This window comes from Bombina bombina, chromosome 1 (genome assembly GCF_027579735.1).
Source record: "Bombina bombina isolate aBomBom1 chromosome 1, aBomBom1.pri, whole genome shotgun sequence".
Lineage (NCBI taxonomy): Eukaryota > Metazoa > Chordata > Amphibia > Anura > Bombinatoridae > Bombina > Bombina bombina.
In genome coordinates, this window is record NC_069499.1 from 310,485,781 (window position 1) to 310,501,570 (window position 15,790).

The window sequence follows — 15,790 nt, forward strand, 5'->3', positions numbered from 1 at the left end:
GAGGAAGGGCGTGGCCCTTACCCCCAGTGATATCAGAAATAATCTCTTTCAAGTCAGGGCCAAACAGCGTTTTCCCCTTGAAAGGTATGTTAAGCAATTTGTTCTTGGAAGACGCATCCGCTGACCAAGATTTTAGCCAAAGCGCTCTGCGCGCCAAAATAGCAAACCCTGAATTTTTCGCCGCTAATCTAGCCAATTGCAAAGTGGCGTCTAAAGTAAAAGAGTTAGCCAATTTGAGAGCATGAATTCTGTTCATAATCTCCTCATAAGAAGAATCTTTATTGAGCGACTTTTCTAGTTCATCGAACCAGAAACACGCTGCTGTAGTGACAGGAACAATGCATGAAATTGGTTGTAGAAGGTAACCTTGCTGAACAAACATCTTTTTAAGCAAACCCTCTAATTTTTTATCCATAGGATCTTTGAAAGCACAACTATCTTCTATAGGGATAGTAGTGCGTTTGTTTAGAGTAGAAACCGCCCCCTCGACCTTGGGGACTGTCTGCCATAAGTCCTTTCTGGGGTCGACCATAGGAAACAATTTCTTAAATATAGGGGGAGGGACAAAAGGTATGCCGGGCCTTTCCCATTCTTTGTTTACAATGTCCGCCACCCGCTTGGGTATAGGAAAAGCTTCGGGGGGCCCCGGGACCTCTAGGAACTTGTCCATCTTACATAATTTCTCTGGAATGACCAAATTCTCACAATCATCCAGAGTAGATAACACCTCCTTAAGCAGAGCGCGGAGATGTTCCAATTTAAATTTGAATGTAATCACATCAGGTTCAGCTTGTTGAGAAATTTTCCCTGAATCTGAAATTTCTCCCTCAGACAAAACCTCCCTGGCCCCCTCAGACTGGTGTAGGGGCATTTCAGAACCATTATCATCAGCGTCCTCATGCTCTTCAGTATTTTCTAAAACAGAGCAGTCGCGCTTTCGCTGATAAGTGGGCATTTTGGCTAAAATGTTTTTGATAGAATTATCCATTACAGCCGTTAATTGTTGCATAGTAAGGAGTATTGGCGCACTAGATGTACTAGGGGCATCCTGTGTGGGCAAGACTGGCGTAGACGAAGGAGGGGATGATGCAGTACCATGCTTACTCCCCTCACTTGAGGAATCATCTTGGGCATCATTTTCTCTAAATTTTGTGTCACATAAATCACATCTATTTAAATGAGAAGGAACCTTGGCTTCCTCACATACAGAACATAGTCTGATAGTTCAGACATGTTAAACAGGCATAAACTTGATAACAAAGTACAAAAAACGTTTTAAAATAAAACCGTTACTGTCACTTTAAATTTTAAACTGAACACACTTTATTACAGAAAATGTGAAAAAGTATGAAGGAATTGTTCAAAATTCACCAAAATTTCACCACAGTGTCTTAAAGCCTTAAAAGTATTGCACACCAAATTTGAAAGCTTTAACTCTTAAAATAACGGAACTGGAGCCGTTTTTATATTTAACCCCTATACAGTCCCTGGTATCTGCTTTGCTGAGACCCAACCAAGCCCAAAGGGGAATACGATACCAAATGACGCCTTCAGTAAGCTTTTTCTATGTATCTGAGCTCCTCACACATGCATCTGCATGCCTTGCTTCCCAAAAACAACTGCGCAATAGAGGCGCGAAAATGAGGCTCTGCCTATGATTAGAGAAGGCCCCCAGTGAAAAAGGTGCCTGCCGGTTATTTTACATAATTCCCAAGAATAAAATAACTCCTCAAAGCTATGAAGTATTAAAAATGCTTATAAATCAATCGTTTTAGCCCAGAAAAATGTCTACCAGTCTTTAAAGCCCTTGTGAAGCCCTTTATTCTTATTTAATAAAAATGGCTTACCGGATCCCATAGGGAAAATGACAGCTTCCAGCATTACCACGTCTTGTTAGAAATGTGTCATACCTCAAGCAGCAAAAGTCTGCTCACTGTTTCCCCCAACTGAAGTTAATTCCTCTCAACAGTCCTGTGTGGAAACAGCCATCGATTTTAGTAACGGTTGCTAAAATCATTTTCCTCTTACAAACAGAAATCTTCATCTCTTTTCTGTTTCAGAGTAAATAGTACATACCAGCACTATTTTAAAATAACAAACTCTTGATTGAAGAATAAAAACTACATTTAAACACCAAAAAACTCTAAGCCATCTCCGTGGAGATGTTGCCTGTACAACGGCAAAGAGAATGACTGGGGAAGGCGGAGCCTAGGAGGGATCATGTGACCAGCTTTGCTGGGCTCTTTGCCATTTCCTGTTGGGGAAGAGAATATCCCACAAGTAAGGATGACGCCGTGGCCCGGACACACCTATGTTGGAGAAATGGCTTACCGGTCCCCATGAGTGGGAATGACAGCCTTCCAGCATTACATGGTCTTGTTAGAAATATGGCTAGTCATACCTTAAGCAGAAAAGTCTGCTAACTGTTTCCCCCAACTGAAGTTACTTCATCTCAACAGTCCTATGTGGAAACAGCAATCGATTTTAGTTACTGTCTGCTAAAATCATCTTCCTCTCACAAACAGAAATCTTCATCCTTTTCTGTTTCAGAGTAAATAGTACATACCAGCACTATTTTAAAATAACAAACACTTGATAGAAGAATAAAAACTACATTTAAACACCAAAAAAACTCTTAACCATCTCCGTGGAGATGTTGCCTGTGCAACGGCAAAGAGAATGACTGGGGTGGGCGGAGCCTAGGAGGGACTATATGGCCAGCTTTGCTGGGACTCTTTGCCATTTCCTGTTGGGGAAGAGAATATCCCACAAGTAAGGATGACGCCGTGGACCGGACACACCAATGTTGGAGAAAAGAGCTGATTACTTTGGGGCAATGCCCCGCAAAAAGCCCTTTTAAGGGCTGGTAAAAGAGCTGATTTAGAATAGGGTAGGGCATTTTTTTTATTTTGGGGGGCTTTATTATTTTATTAGGGGGCTTAGATTAGGTGTAAATTAGTTTAAACTTCTTGTAATTCTTTTTTTATTTTCTGTACTATAGTTTAGTTTGTTTAATTAAATTTAATTGTAGGTAATTGTAGTTAATTTATTTAATTAATTTAATGATAGTGTAGTGTTAGGTTTAATTGTAACTTATGTTAGGATTTATTTCACAGGTAATTTTGTAATTGTTTTAACTAGGTAGCTATTAAATAGTTATTAACTATTTAATAGCTATTGTACCTAGCTAAAATAAATACAAAGTTACCTGTAAAATAAATATAAATCCTAAAATAGCTACAATGTAATTATTAGTTATATTGTAGTTATCTTATGGTTTATTTTCTAGGTAAGTATTTAGTTTTAAATAGGATTAATTTATTTAATTATAGGAATATTATTTCGTTTTATTTAAATTATATTTATGTTAGGGGGGTGTTAGGGTTAGACTTTAGGGGTTAATAACTTTATTATAGTAGCGGCGACGTTGGGGGCGGCAGATTAGGGGTTAATAATTGTAGGTAGGTGGCGGCGATGTTAGGGAGGGCAGATTAGGGGTTAATCAAATTTATTATAGTGTTTGCGAGGCGGGAGTGTGGCGGTTTAGGGGTTAATACATTTATTATAGTGGCGGCGATGTCCGGTCGGCAGATTAGGGGTTAATAAATATAATGTAGGTGTCGGCGATGTTAGGGGTTCATAGCTATAATGTAGGTGGCAGCGGTGCCCGGTTGGCAGATTAGGGGTTAAAAAATTTTATTAGAGGGTTTGCAATGTGGGGGGGCCTTGGTTTAGGGGTACATAGGTAGTTTATGGGTGTTAGTGTACTTTATAGCACAGTAGTTAAGAGCTTTATGCTCCGGCGTTAGCCCATAAAGCTCTTAACTACTGACTTTTTTTGGCGGCAGGAGTCTTGTCGGTAGAGGCTCTACCGCTCACTTCTTCCAAGACTCAAAATACCAGCGTTAGGCAAATCCCATTGAAAACATAGGATACGCAATTGACGTAAGGGGATCTGCGGTAGCCTCGAGTTGTGGAATGAAAGTGAGCGGTAGACCCTTTCCTGGCTGACTCTAAATACCAGCGGACGGTAAAAAGCAGCGTTAGGACCCCTTAACGCTGCTTTTGACGGCTAACGCCAAACTCTAAATCTAGGCGTAAATCTTACCTGGAAACCTAAAAAGGTGACCCTTGTCTAAGAAAATATTGTAAACTGATCCTCCAACCATGTCTTGAAGAAAGCACACTAGTTGTTTTAAGTGAGATTCTGCTAAATGAAAAGATTAAAGCTAGTACCAAAATATCATCCAAACAAGGAAACTCCGCAATACCCTGCTCTCTGATTACAGATATATGGGCACCAAGAATATTTGAAAAGAATCTCTGAGCTGTCGCTAGCCCAAAAGGACGAGCAACAAATTGGTAATACTTATCTAAAAAAGAGAATCTCAGAAAACAATATTGGTCTGAATGAATTGGAATGTGAAAATAAGCGTCCTGTAAGTCTATTGTGGACATGAAGAGACCTTGCTGAACAGAAAGGCAGAATAGTACCTATAGTCACCATCTTGAAAGTTGGGACTCTAACAAAACGATTTAAAAATTTCAGATCCAGAATTGGTCTGAACAAATTCTTTCTTTGGGACAATGAATAGATTTGAATAGAATCCAAACTCCGTTCCTGCAGAGGAACTGGAACCATCATCCCTGAAAACTCTGAATCTGAAAAAAATTTCTGAAAAACCTGAGCTTTCACAGGGTTTGTTGTAACATGGGAGGATTTTATACTGAAACCTATTCGATACCCTTGGGAGGATTTTATACTGAAACCTATTCGATACCCCTGAGAAAACAATATTCTGAATCCACTGATTTTGAACAGAAGCTGTCCAAATGTGTAGAAATAAATTCAATCTGCCCCCACCAGTTGAACTGGTTTAAAGGATGCACCTTCATGTAGTCTTAGGGGCTGAAATTAGTTTAATTATAAGGGTTGGATTTATTCAAATTCTGAGAAAATCTCAAATTAGAGCCAGAGGCCTTAGGGGAATAAAAAAAAAAACAATTGGGATCAAAAAATTACCCTTAGATTTCTTATCTTGGGGCAGAAAAGACTCCCTTTCCCCCAGTAATAGAGGAGATAATAAAATCCAATAGAAAACAAAAAAACCCCGTAAATTATGCTTACCTGATAATCGTCTTTTCTTCTGATGGGGAGAGTCCACAGCTGCATTCATTACTTTTGGGAATTCAGAACCTGGCCACCAGGAGGAGGCAAAGAAACCCCAGCCAAAGGCATAAATACCTCCCCCACTTCCCTCATCCCCCAGTCATTCTGCCAAGGGAACAAGGAACAGTAGAAGAAATATCAGGGTGAAAAAGGTGCCAGAAGAATACAAAAACGAAACAACTGCCTCGTAACAACGTGGACGGGGAGCTGTGGACTCCCCCATCAGAAGAAAATAAAATTATTAGATAAGCAGAATTTAAGTTTTTCTTCTTTAACGGGGAGAGTCCACAGCTGCATTCATTACTTTTGGGAAAACAATACCCAAACTATAGAGGACACTGAATGCAAAAAAAGGGAGGGTAGACAAGGCGGCCCATTCGGAGGCACCACAGCCTGAAATTACCCAAACACCAGACAAAAAAACAACAACCGAAGGATAAAAACTGAAAAGACCACGTAACTGCCCATCAGTTAAAACCAGCAAGGCCCTAGAGAGACCGCTCAGAACCAGTAGATTCCACCGAGCACAAAGCCTCTGAGGAGACAAGTCCTGCAGGCTCCAAGACCATAATTAAACTTACCCCCGACACGAGGGAAGGAGACCTCCACATACCCCCTGAAGGGAAGAGGAAGAAGAACTCAACAGAGATCTAAAGACCAACAAGCTAGGATAAAAGACACCCTAGCCGAACTCCAAGCGCAAACAAAGGTTGCATCAGGACAAAAACGCATAAAGGGCGAACTCTAACAACCGAACAATGAGAAGGGGGAAAAAACCCCTACCCCAATCTGAACGGAAGTCCAAGGGACCAATGTAACGTCCCAACCCTGGAGACCAGAGAGACAAGGTAGACCCCATCCCTCAAACAGTGTGCAATACGCACTATAAAAAAAGCGACCAAGGGATAACCCCCCCCCCGGAACCGCCTAAAAATAGCACCATAAATCTTATCGTGCTCCAGATGAAGCCACAGGCTTCCCGCTGCAACTGAAGTCTAGCAGACTCCAGCCATTAACACTAGCCAACCAAGCTAGGAACTACACCAGGACTCCCACAATGGAAAAATTCTGAAGGAGTGCAGAAACCCACTACCTCCCAGGAAAAACAAGGAAGTAGGAGAGCATCCAAAAACCAGCAGAGAACACCCCCTGCTAAGGAAGGAAACACAGCGAAGTCTGCCAGTTAAGGGATCACAAGATCTAAGTAAGATACGTAGTCCAGGCTCAACCGAACAGACAGACCTCTGACCAAAGTGACTGGCAATGTCCGAAAACAGGGAAATCAACCATTCCCTGGACGGCCCAAATCCTTAGTAAGGAAAAAGGAGGGGAGCTAAATTGAACGGTACCAATAGGAAGAGCAAACTCCACCATTTGCTAACAAGACTGGCATGCTAACCAACTAAGTTATGACAGAACATAGGACAAGTTTGGGAAAAAAGAGACTACACTGAACCAACAGTGACGACCAGAATCCAACCCTTCATGACGTCCTGCACGAAAGGCAGGAGGGACCCCTCAGACGAAGACCTCCGGGGCATTAGGTGGATACTGTGGTATGCCCCAATCTCCCTAAGAGGAGGAGAAAGCCAAATATAACTGCTCACCCGCCTACAGGCTTGGAGTGTGCGGCAGCAGACAGACGGCAAAGGCAATACCGATTGAAGAGGAACCATCCTGCTGCAACAGCCAGCCCAGTAGAAAAACAAACAGCCATTGAGCCCCCTTTTAAGGTGCAAATAGCTACAACAGATAGCGACTGCAATCTTCCACTTGCTAGGCAGCTAAACTACCCCTCAGGAATTCTCAGAACCGGAAGAACTGAACCGCCCGAGACCCATCTAATAGATGCGGTCAGATATCCAAGACAAGAACATGTCCGGAAAACCGGACATCCAGAAACCGGAGCCGGCTACAAGGTAGTAACCCCTGAGGAACCATAGTGATACCTCATGCGGAGAACCTGTACCCAAGATGAAACCACAGCCACATTCAACGGTCCTTGGTCACTGGACGATCGCTAAGCACCCCAGAGACAGAAAACATATCTCCTAAAGGCTCTAGGGACAACACCCCAAATTAAGATCTCAAAACTAGATAATCCAGCTTGAGAAGATAAAATAGTCTCCAACAATCCCTTCAGGATCACCTCCTGGAAACCCCCACAGCTCAAGGCATTAACAATGAGCCTCACAATTCCTGTATAGCGACAGAGAAAACCGAGACATCTTAGTAAGGGCATCTCCAGGAAAAAAACGGAGACAAATGCATTCTCCAGAGCCCCAACACATGGGGGCAGACGAGCAACAGAAGGAGGAAGAAAAAGACTGTAAATGCCCGAACAAATGACCCTCCAACCAGCCCCAAGAGGGGGAAAAAAGAAGCCTAAGACATCTCGACCCCTTAAAGAAGAGTTCGTCATCAAGGCCTCCAAAAATACATCTGATAAGAATACCATAAAGGAGATAAAAATCGCCCCAACCTAGTACCCCAGATGTCGAAGGAATCATCTAAACCTCCAGCCCCTTGGGAATGGAAAAACCTAGCTCTGAGGCCAAGGACCTCCGGAACCAACAGAGTAATCTTTAACCAGACCTGCTTCAGGAACCCCTCCAACAAATCGGGAACAGGACAATGAGGACTGAGCACAATTGTCCCACCCAAAAGAAGAAACGTGAACCAGCCTGATGTCTAAGAACGAAAGACCTCCTTCTCCATGACATAGCCTCGCAGGGGCCAAAGTATTTTGTGAAAACTCACGGATGTTCCTCTCCACGGAAATCTTTAGTAAAGGCGAAAGCTTTATTTGATCCAAAGAGCAATAGAGTATAACCAACTCCTCATCCGTGGGTGATATAGGCCTAAAGGACCAGAAAATAGCGCTCGACCAGGACCAGCCTGCTACATAGAGCATTCAGAACTGATCCAGGCCACAGAAAAATCGAAACCCCAACAGGAATCGACAAAAGGAAGTATAGACATAACAATGTACTAACACCTAACATGCAACTTCCGCGGAAATGCTCAAGCAACCACAAAATCGCTAGTATCAAATTCCAGAACAGAAATGTTTCCCACCGTTAAAATTATAACAGACACGAGCTTCTCGAAAAAAATAAAACCATCCTGCCGGATCAAAGAAGAACAGGACCGCACCCGCAGGTGAACGCCCAAGAAGAATGGGTACACTAAATGGACCAGCCAATCAGAGACCTCATACTCCCGAAGCTCAGAACTGGAATAAGATACCCTAAAAGAAAGTAAATTTGAGACAACAAGGAGATTACTTCATCCCCCCATGTCTAACCCAGCTTTCCGTCTGGTGCAGCAGACCGAGGATCCCTCAGCCCATTAGGATTGGGATCATCCAGTACCGCCAAAACATGTGGCAGTAGTACACGAAGGCACGTCAGTCTATAACGAAAAGCAAAACTTGCTTCCGCCAGGGCAACTGACGACCCGACCCTGAGGATTGGGCCCCTGAAGTTTCAGAGGCAACTGCTATCCCAGATGGCTGATCTAACCCAGACGATCCCACGCCTGACGAGCTCTGGTTAACAGAACACAGACACTATCTCATAAACACCTCCCTCCCAGGAAGGTGTAAAAGCACCAACGCCATAGATATGGCCATGCAGAGCCGTGCCGTAACCTCTGGAGGAAACAAGCCGCCTTCTGAAGAAGGGGTAACGGCATTAGAGACTCCTGCTTGTGTAGCTAGGGAAGGATCTAGGGCACGTGCCTCGCGGGATGTGGGATCCTCAGGGACGGATGGCTTGGCGGTCTCTAAGGTCCATGGTGCGGGAGAAGAGAGCACTCTAAAGCGGCATTCGGAACATAACTGATGGGCAATGATTACCCGGGCCATCTCATACTCTTCACAAGAAGTAGAATCTGAATAAGAGACACCCGTCTCCAAAAAATCAGAATCCTCCATAACTTGGATAAAAATTATGCAGAAGAAAAATAAAAACGTCACCTTACACCCCCAATGGCTGGGGCACTCACATCATCCTGAGACCCAGACAACTAGTGAAACAGACTCTCTCCGTCGCCACGCGGTCAGGAATACGGAAATGGAGTGAAGTACGTGAACACGCCTAGTCACAAGGTACACTGTGCAGGCCAGAAAATGATTCCATAAAGATAAAGGAGTCCCACCGAGATCCTGACTTCTTTGTTCACATAACACTCACACATCGAAGTAAAAGAAAACAATCTTACTAGAATATACGCCGTGGAACAGGAACACAGCCCATCAAGTGTTACAGATAGTAGCCTCACTTCTGACATGGACTTGAATGAAGAAAGCAGGCAGTGAAACTCGTCAATGCTGATTGCTAAGGAGCTGTTAACATGAGTCAGGATGGTTTTGCAGAAAGACTCTCCCCGCATCTCCAGACTGTAACATTCATCCATGCTCTCACTCAGAGGCTGACAGGATTACTTAAAACTCCAGTCCCATTTCGAAGAGTACTACCCTCCATAAGAGACTATCTAAAATCTTCTGACACTTCTCTGCCAACCTCCTGTGATGAAAGGCAAAGAATGACTGGGGGATGAGGGACGTGGGGGAGGTATTTAAGCCTTTGGCTGGGGTGTCTTTGCCTCCTCCTGGTGGCCAGGTTCTGAATTCCCAAAAGTAATGAATGCAGCTTTGGACTCTCCCTGTTTAAGAAGAAAATTACTATCCTAAAATAGTAAGATAGTAATCTAAATTTTAACACCATATCAGAGATTAAAGCTATAACATTTTTCTAGTAAAAATGGCTAAAAACAAAGATTTAACAAATTAAAATGACATAAAATATAGCATCACAAATGAAATGATTAGCATGTTGAAGTAAAAGAACAATGCTTAGACAATTCAAGATCTGATAACTAAACTAAACAGCAGCAACATCAGCCATAGAAATGGCAGGTTTAAAAATATAGCCAATATCTAAATATTCTTCTCTAAGATAGAAAACAAACGTCCTATCTAAAGGATCCTTAAAAAGAAGAAATATCTTCGATAGGATAGAAGTACGTTCGGTAAGAGAAGAAATAGCCCCACCTTAGGGACTTTTACCCAAAAAAAATCAAAATTAGCCATAGGTAAAGGATATAGCTTTTTAAACATAGAAGAAAGGTAAAAAGAAGCACTAAGTTAGATACCTTACGAAACATATTATAGATAGTATCTGGAATAAGAAAAACGTCAAGAGTAACCTCAGAAGCTTAAAAACCCCAGAATTCAAGCATTTGCTATTCTTGTTATCAAGAGGACTAGATTCCTCAATACTCAAAGTAAACAATACTTCCTTAATAAAGAATGAATACATTAAATAGAAAGGTTGATTTATCAATATCAGTCTCTAAAAAAGGATCCTCTGAGTCAGAGAAAACCATATCAGAAGAAATACTTTAGTCTGCTGTAGATCAATACAAACTTCATTAGATTTATGAGAAGTTAGGAGAGATCGATTACGTTAATTTGAAGGTGAAATAGCAGTCATAGCCTTCGCTAAGTCTGTGGCAATATAATCCTTTATATCTACAGTATAATCATGTACATTAGACTGTGAAGGTTTAACAGTAGATGTATTTGTACTATAGAAACATTATCAGTATGAAATAATAAAACATAACAAGTGCCACATATTTGAGCTAAAGAAATAAAATCGGCTAAATAAAACAATATACACACTTAGCTATGGTAGAAATTGTGTACAGACAGCTTAGTTCCTACAGTAACATCAGAGGCAGGATCAGTTTGAGACATCTTGCAAAATGTAACAAAAAAAGAAAAACATAATTTATGTAAGAATTTACCTGATTAATTTCTTTCATATTGGCAAGAGTCCATGAGCTAGTGACATATGGGATATACAATCCTACCAGGAGGGGCAAAGTTTCTCAAACCTAAAATGTCTATAAATACACTCCTCACCACACCCACAATTCAGTTTAACGAATAGCCAAATAGTGGGGTGATAAAGAAAGGAGTAAAAAGCATCAACAAAGGAATTTGGAAATAATTGTGCTTTATACAAAAAAATCATAACCACCATAAAAAAGGGTGGGCCTCATGGACTCTTGCCAATATGAAAGAAATTAATTTATCAGGTAAATTCTTACATAAAACATAATTTATGCTTACCTGATAAATTCCTTTCTTCTGTTTGTGTGATCAGTCCACGGTCATCATTACTTCTGGGATATTATCTGCTCCCCTACAGGAAGTGCAAGAGGATTCACCCAGCAGAGTTGCTATATAGTTCCTCCCCTCTACGTCACCCTCCAGTCATTCGACCAAAGACCAACGAGAAAGGAGAAACCAAGGGTGTAGTGGTGACTGAATTATAATTTAAAAAATATGTACCTGCCTTAAAAAACAGGGCGGGGCCGTGGACTGATCACACAACAGAAGAAAGGAATTTATCAGGTAAGCATAAATTATGTTTTTCTTCTGTTATGTGTGATCAGTCCACGGGTCATCATTACTTCTGGGATACCAATACCAAAGCAAAGTACACGGATGACGGGAGGGATAGGCAGGCTCATTATACAGAAGGAACCACTGCCTGAAGAACCTTTCTCCCAAAATAGCCTCCGAAGAAGCAAAAGTGTCAAATTTGTAAAATTTGGAAAAAGTATGAAGCGAAGACCAAGTTGCAGCCTTGCAAATCTGTTCAACAGAGGCCTCATTCTTAAAGGCCCAAGTGGAAGCCACAGCTCTAGTGGAGTGAGCTGTAATTCTTTCAGGAGGCTGCTGTCCAGCAGTCTCATAGGCTAAACGTATTATGCTACGAAGCCAAAAAGAGAGAGAGGTAGCAGAAGCTTTTTGACCTCTCCTCTGTCCAGAATAAACGACAAACAGGGAAGAAGTTTGGCGAAAATCTTTAGTTGCCTGCAAGTAGAACTTGAGGGCACGAACTACATCCAGATTGTGTAGAAGACGTTCCTTCTTTGAAGAAGGATTTGGACACAAGGATGGAACAACAATCTCTTGATTGATATTCCTGTTAGTGACTACCTTAGGTAAGAACCCAGGTTTAGTACGCAGAACTACCTTGTCTGAGTGAAAGATCAGATAAGGAGAATCACAATGTAGGGCTGATAACTCAGAGACTCTTCGAGCCGAGGAATAGCCATTAAAAATAGAACTTTCCAAGATAACAATTTTATATCAATGGAATGAAGGGGTTCAAAACGGAACACCCTGTAAAACGTTAAGAACTAAGTTTAAACTCCATGGCGGAGCAACAGTTTTAAACACAGGCTTGATCCTAGCTAAAGCCTGACAAAAGGCCTGGATGTCTGAATTTTCTGACAGACGCCTGTGTAACAAGATGGACAGAGCTGAGATCTGTCCCTTTAATGAGCTAGCCGATAAACCCTTTTCTAAACCTTCTTGTAGAAAAGACAATATCCTAGGAATCCTAACCTTACTCCAGGAGTAATCTTTGGATTCACACCAGTATAGGTATTTACGCCATATTTTATGGTAAATCTTTCTGGTAACAGGCTTCCTAGCCTGTATCAGGGTATCAATAACCGACTCAGAAAAACCACGTTTTGATAAAATCAAGCGTTCAATTTCCAAGCAGTCAGCTTCAGAGAAGTTAGACTTTGATGTTTGAATGGACCCTGAATCAGAAGGTCCTGTCTTAGAGGTAGAGACCAAGGCGGACAGGATGACATGTCCACTAGATCTGCATACCAAGTCCTGCGCGGCCATGCAGGCGCTATTAGAATCACTGATGCTCTCTCCCTGTTTGATTTTGGCAATCAATCGAGGAAGCAGCGGGAAGGGTGGAAACACATAAGCCATCCTGAAGTTCCAAGGTGCTGTCAAAGCATCTATCAGAACCGCTCCCGGATCCCTGGATCTGGATCCGTAGCGAGGAAGTTTGGCGTTCTGGCGAGACGCCATGAGATCTATCTCTGGTTTGCCCCAACGTTGAAGTATTTGGGCAAAGACCTCCGGATGAAGTTCCCACTCCCCCGGATGAAGAGTCTGGCGACTCAAGAAATCCGCCTCCCAGTTCTCCACTCCCGGGATGTGGATTGCTGACAGGTGGCAAGAGTGAGACTCTGCCCAGCGAATTATCTTTGATACTTCTATCATTGCTAGGGAGCTTCTTGTCCCTCCTTGATGGTTGATGTAAGCTACAGTCCGTGATGTTGTCCGACTGAAACCTGATGAACCCCCGAGTCTTTAACTGGGGCCAAGCTAGAAGGGCATTGAGAACTGCTCTCAATTCCAGAATGTTTATTGGCAGGAGACTTTCCTCCTGACTCCATTGTCCCTGAGCCTTCAGAGAATTCCAGACAGCGCCCCAACCTAGAAGGCTGGCGTCTGTTGTTACAATTGTCCAGTCCGGCCTGCTGAACGGCATCCCCCTGGACAGATGTGGGCCGAGAAAGCCACCATAGAAGAGAGTTTCTGGTCTCTTGATCCAGATTCAGAGTGGGGGACAAATCTGAGTATCCCCATTCCACTGACTCAGCATGCACAATTGCAGCGGTCTGAGATGTAGGCGTGCAAAGGGAACTATGTCCATTGCTGCTACCATTAAGCCGATCACCTCCATGCATTGAGCTACTGACGGGAGTTGAATGGAATGAAGGACACGGCATGCATTTAGAAGCTTTGTTAATCTGTCTTCTGTCAGATTAAATCTTCATTTCTACAGAATCTATAAGAGTCCCCAAGAATGGAACTCTTGTGAGAGGAAAGAGAGAACTCTTCTTTTCGTTCACCTTTCCATCCATGCGACCTTAGAAATGCCAGAACTAACTCTGTATGAGACTTGGCAGTTTGAAAGCTTGAAGCTTGTATCAGAATGTCGTCTAGGTACGGAGCTACCGAAATTCCTCGCGGTCTTAGTACCGCCAGAAGGGCACCCAGAACCTTTGTAAAGATTCTTGGAGCCGTAGCCAATCCGAATGGAAGGGCTACAAACTGGTAATGCCTGTTTAAGAAGGCAAACCTTAGATACCGGTAATGATCCTTTGTGAATCGGTATGTGAAGGTAAGCATCCTTTAAATCCACTGTGGTCATGTACTGACCCCTCTTGGATCATGGGTAAGATTGTCCGAATAGTTTCCATTTTGAACGATGGGACTCTTAGGAATTTGTTTAGGATCTTTAAATCCAAGATTGGCCTGAAAGTTCCCTCTTTTTTGGGAACCACAAACAGGTTTGAGTAAAACCCTTGTCCTTGTTCTCGACCGCGGAACCGGATGGATCACTCCCATTAATAATAGATCTTGTACACAGCGTAGAAACGCGTCCTTCTTTATTTGGTTTGTTGACAACCTTGACAAGATGAAATCTCCCTCTTGGGGGAGAGAATTTGAAGTCTAGAAGGTATCCCTGAGATATGATCTCTAGCGCCCAGGGATCCTGGACATCTCTTGCCCAAGCCTGGGCGAAGAGAGAGAGTCTGCCCCCCACTAGATCCGGTCCCGGATCGGGGGCCCTCGGTTCATGCTGTCTTTGGGGCAGCAGCAGGTTTACTGGTCTGCTTGCCCTTGTTCCAGGACTGGTTAGGCTTCCAGCCTTGTCTGTAACGAGCAACAGCTCCTCCCTGTTTTGGTGCAGTGGAAGTTGGCGCTGCTCCTGCTTTGAAATTCCGAAAGGGACGAAAATTAGACTGTCTAGCCTTAGCTTTGGCTTTGTCTTGAGGTAGAGCGTGGCCCTTACCTCCTGTAATGTCAGCAATAATTTCTTTCAAAACCGGGCCCAAATAAAGTTTGCCCCTTGAAAGGTATATTAAGTAATTTGGACTTAGAAGTTACATCAGCCGACCAGGATTTTAGCCACAGCGCCCTGCGTGCCTGAATGGCGAATCCTGAATTCTTAGCCGTAAGTTTGGTTAAATGTACTATGGCCTCCGAAATGAATGAATTAGCTAGTTTAAGGACTCTAAGCCTGTCCGTAATGTCGTCCAGCGTAGCTGAACTAAGGTTCTCTTCCAGAGACTCAATCCAAAATGCTGCCGCAGGCCGTGATCGGCGCGATGCATGCAAGGGGTTGTAATATAAAACCTTGTTGAACAAACATTTTCTTAAGGTAACCCTCTAATTTTTTATCCATAGGATCTGAAAAGGCACAGCTATCCTCCACCGGGATAGTGGTACGCTTAGCTAAAGTAGAAAACTGCTCCCTCCACCTTAGGGACCGTTTGCCCATAAGTCCCGTGTGGTGGCGTCTATTGGAAACATCTTTCTAAATATTGGAGGGGGTGAGAACGGCACACCGGGTCTATCCCACTCCTTAGTAACAATTTCAGTTAATCTCTTAGGTATAGGAAAAAACGTCAGTACTCGCCGGTATCCACAAAGTATTTATCCAACCTACACATTTTCTCTGGTATTGCAACAGCGTTACAATCGTTGAGAGCTGCTAAGACCTCCCCTAGTAATACACGGAGGTTTTCCAATTTAAATTTAAAATTTGAAATATCTGAATCCAATCTGTTTGGATCAGAACCGTCACCCACAGAATGAAGCTCTCCGTCCTCATGCTCTGCAAGCTGTGACGCAGTATCAGACCATGGCCCTAGAATTATCAGCGCACTCTGTTCTCACCCCAGAGTGATCACGCTTGCCTCTTAGTTCTGGTAATT

General features: G+C 42.9%; 1 protein-coding gene and 1 pseudogene across 1 annotated transcript in view; both read right to left on the reverse strand.

Annotated features, from left to right (window-relative positions):
* PTPN4 (protein tyrosine phosphatase non-receptor type 4) overlaps positions 1-15,790 on the reverse strand; it is a gene marked incomplete in the record, with an annotated part of 1,345,721 nt that overhangs the window by 247,102 nt on the left and 1,082,829 nt on the right.
* Positions 7,895-8,000, reverse strand: LOC128646372 (uncharacterized; annotated as a pseudogene).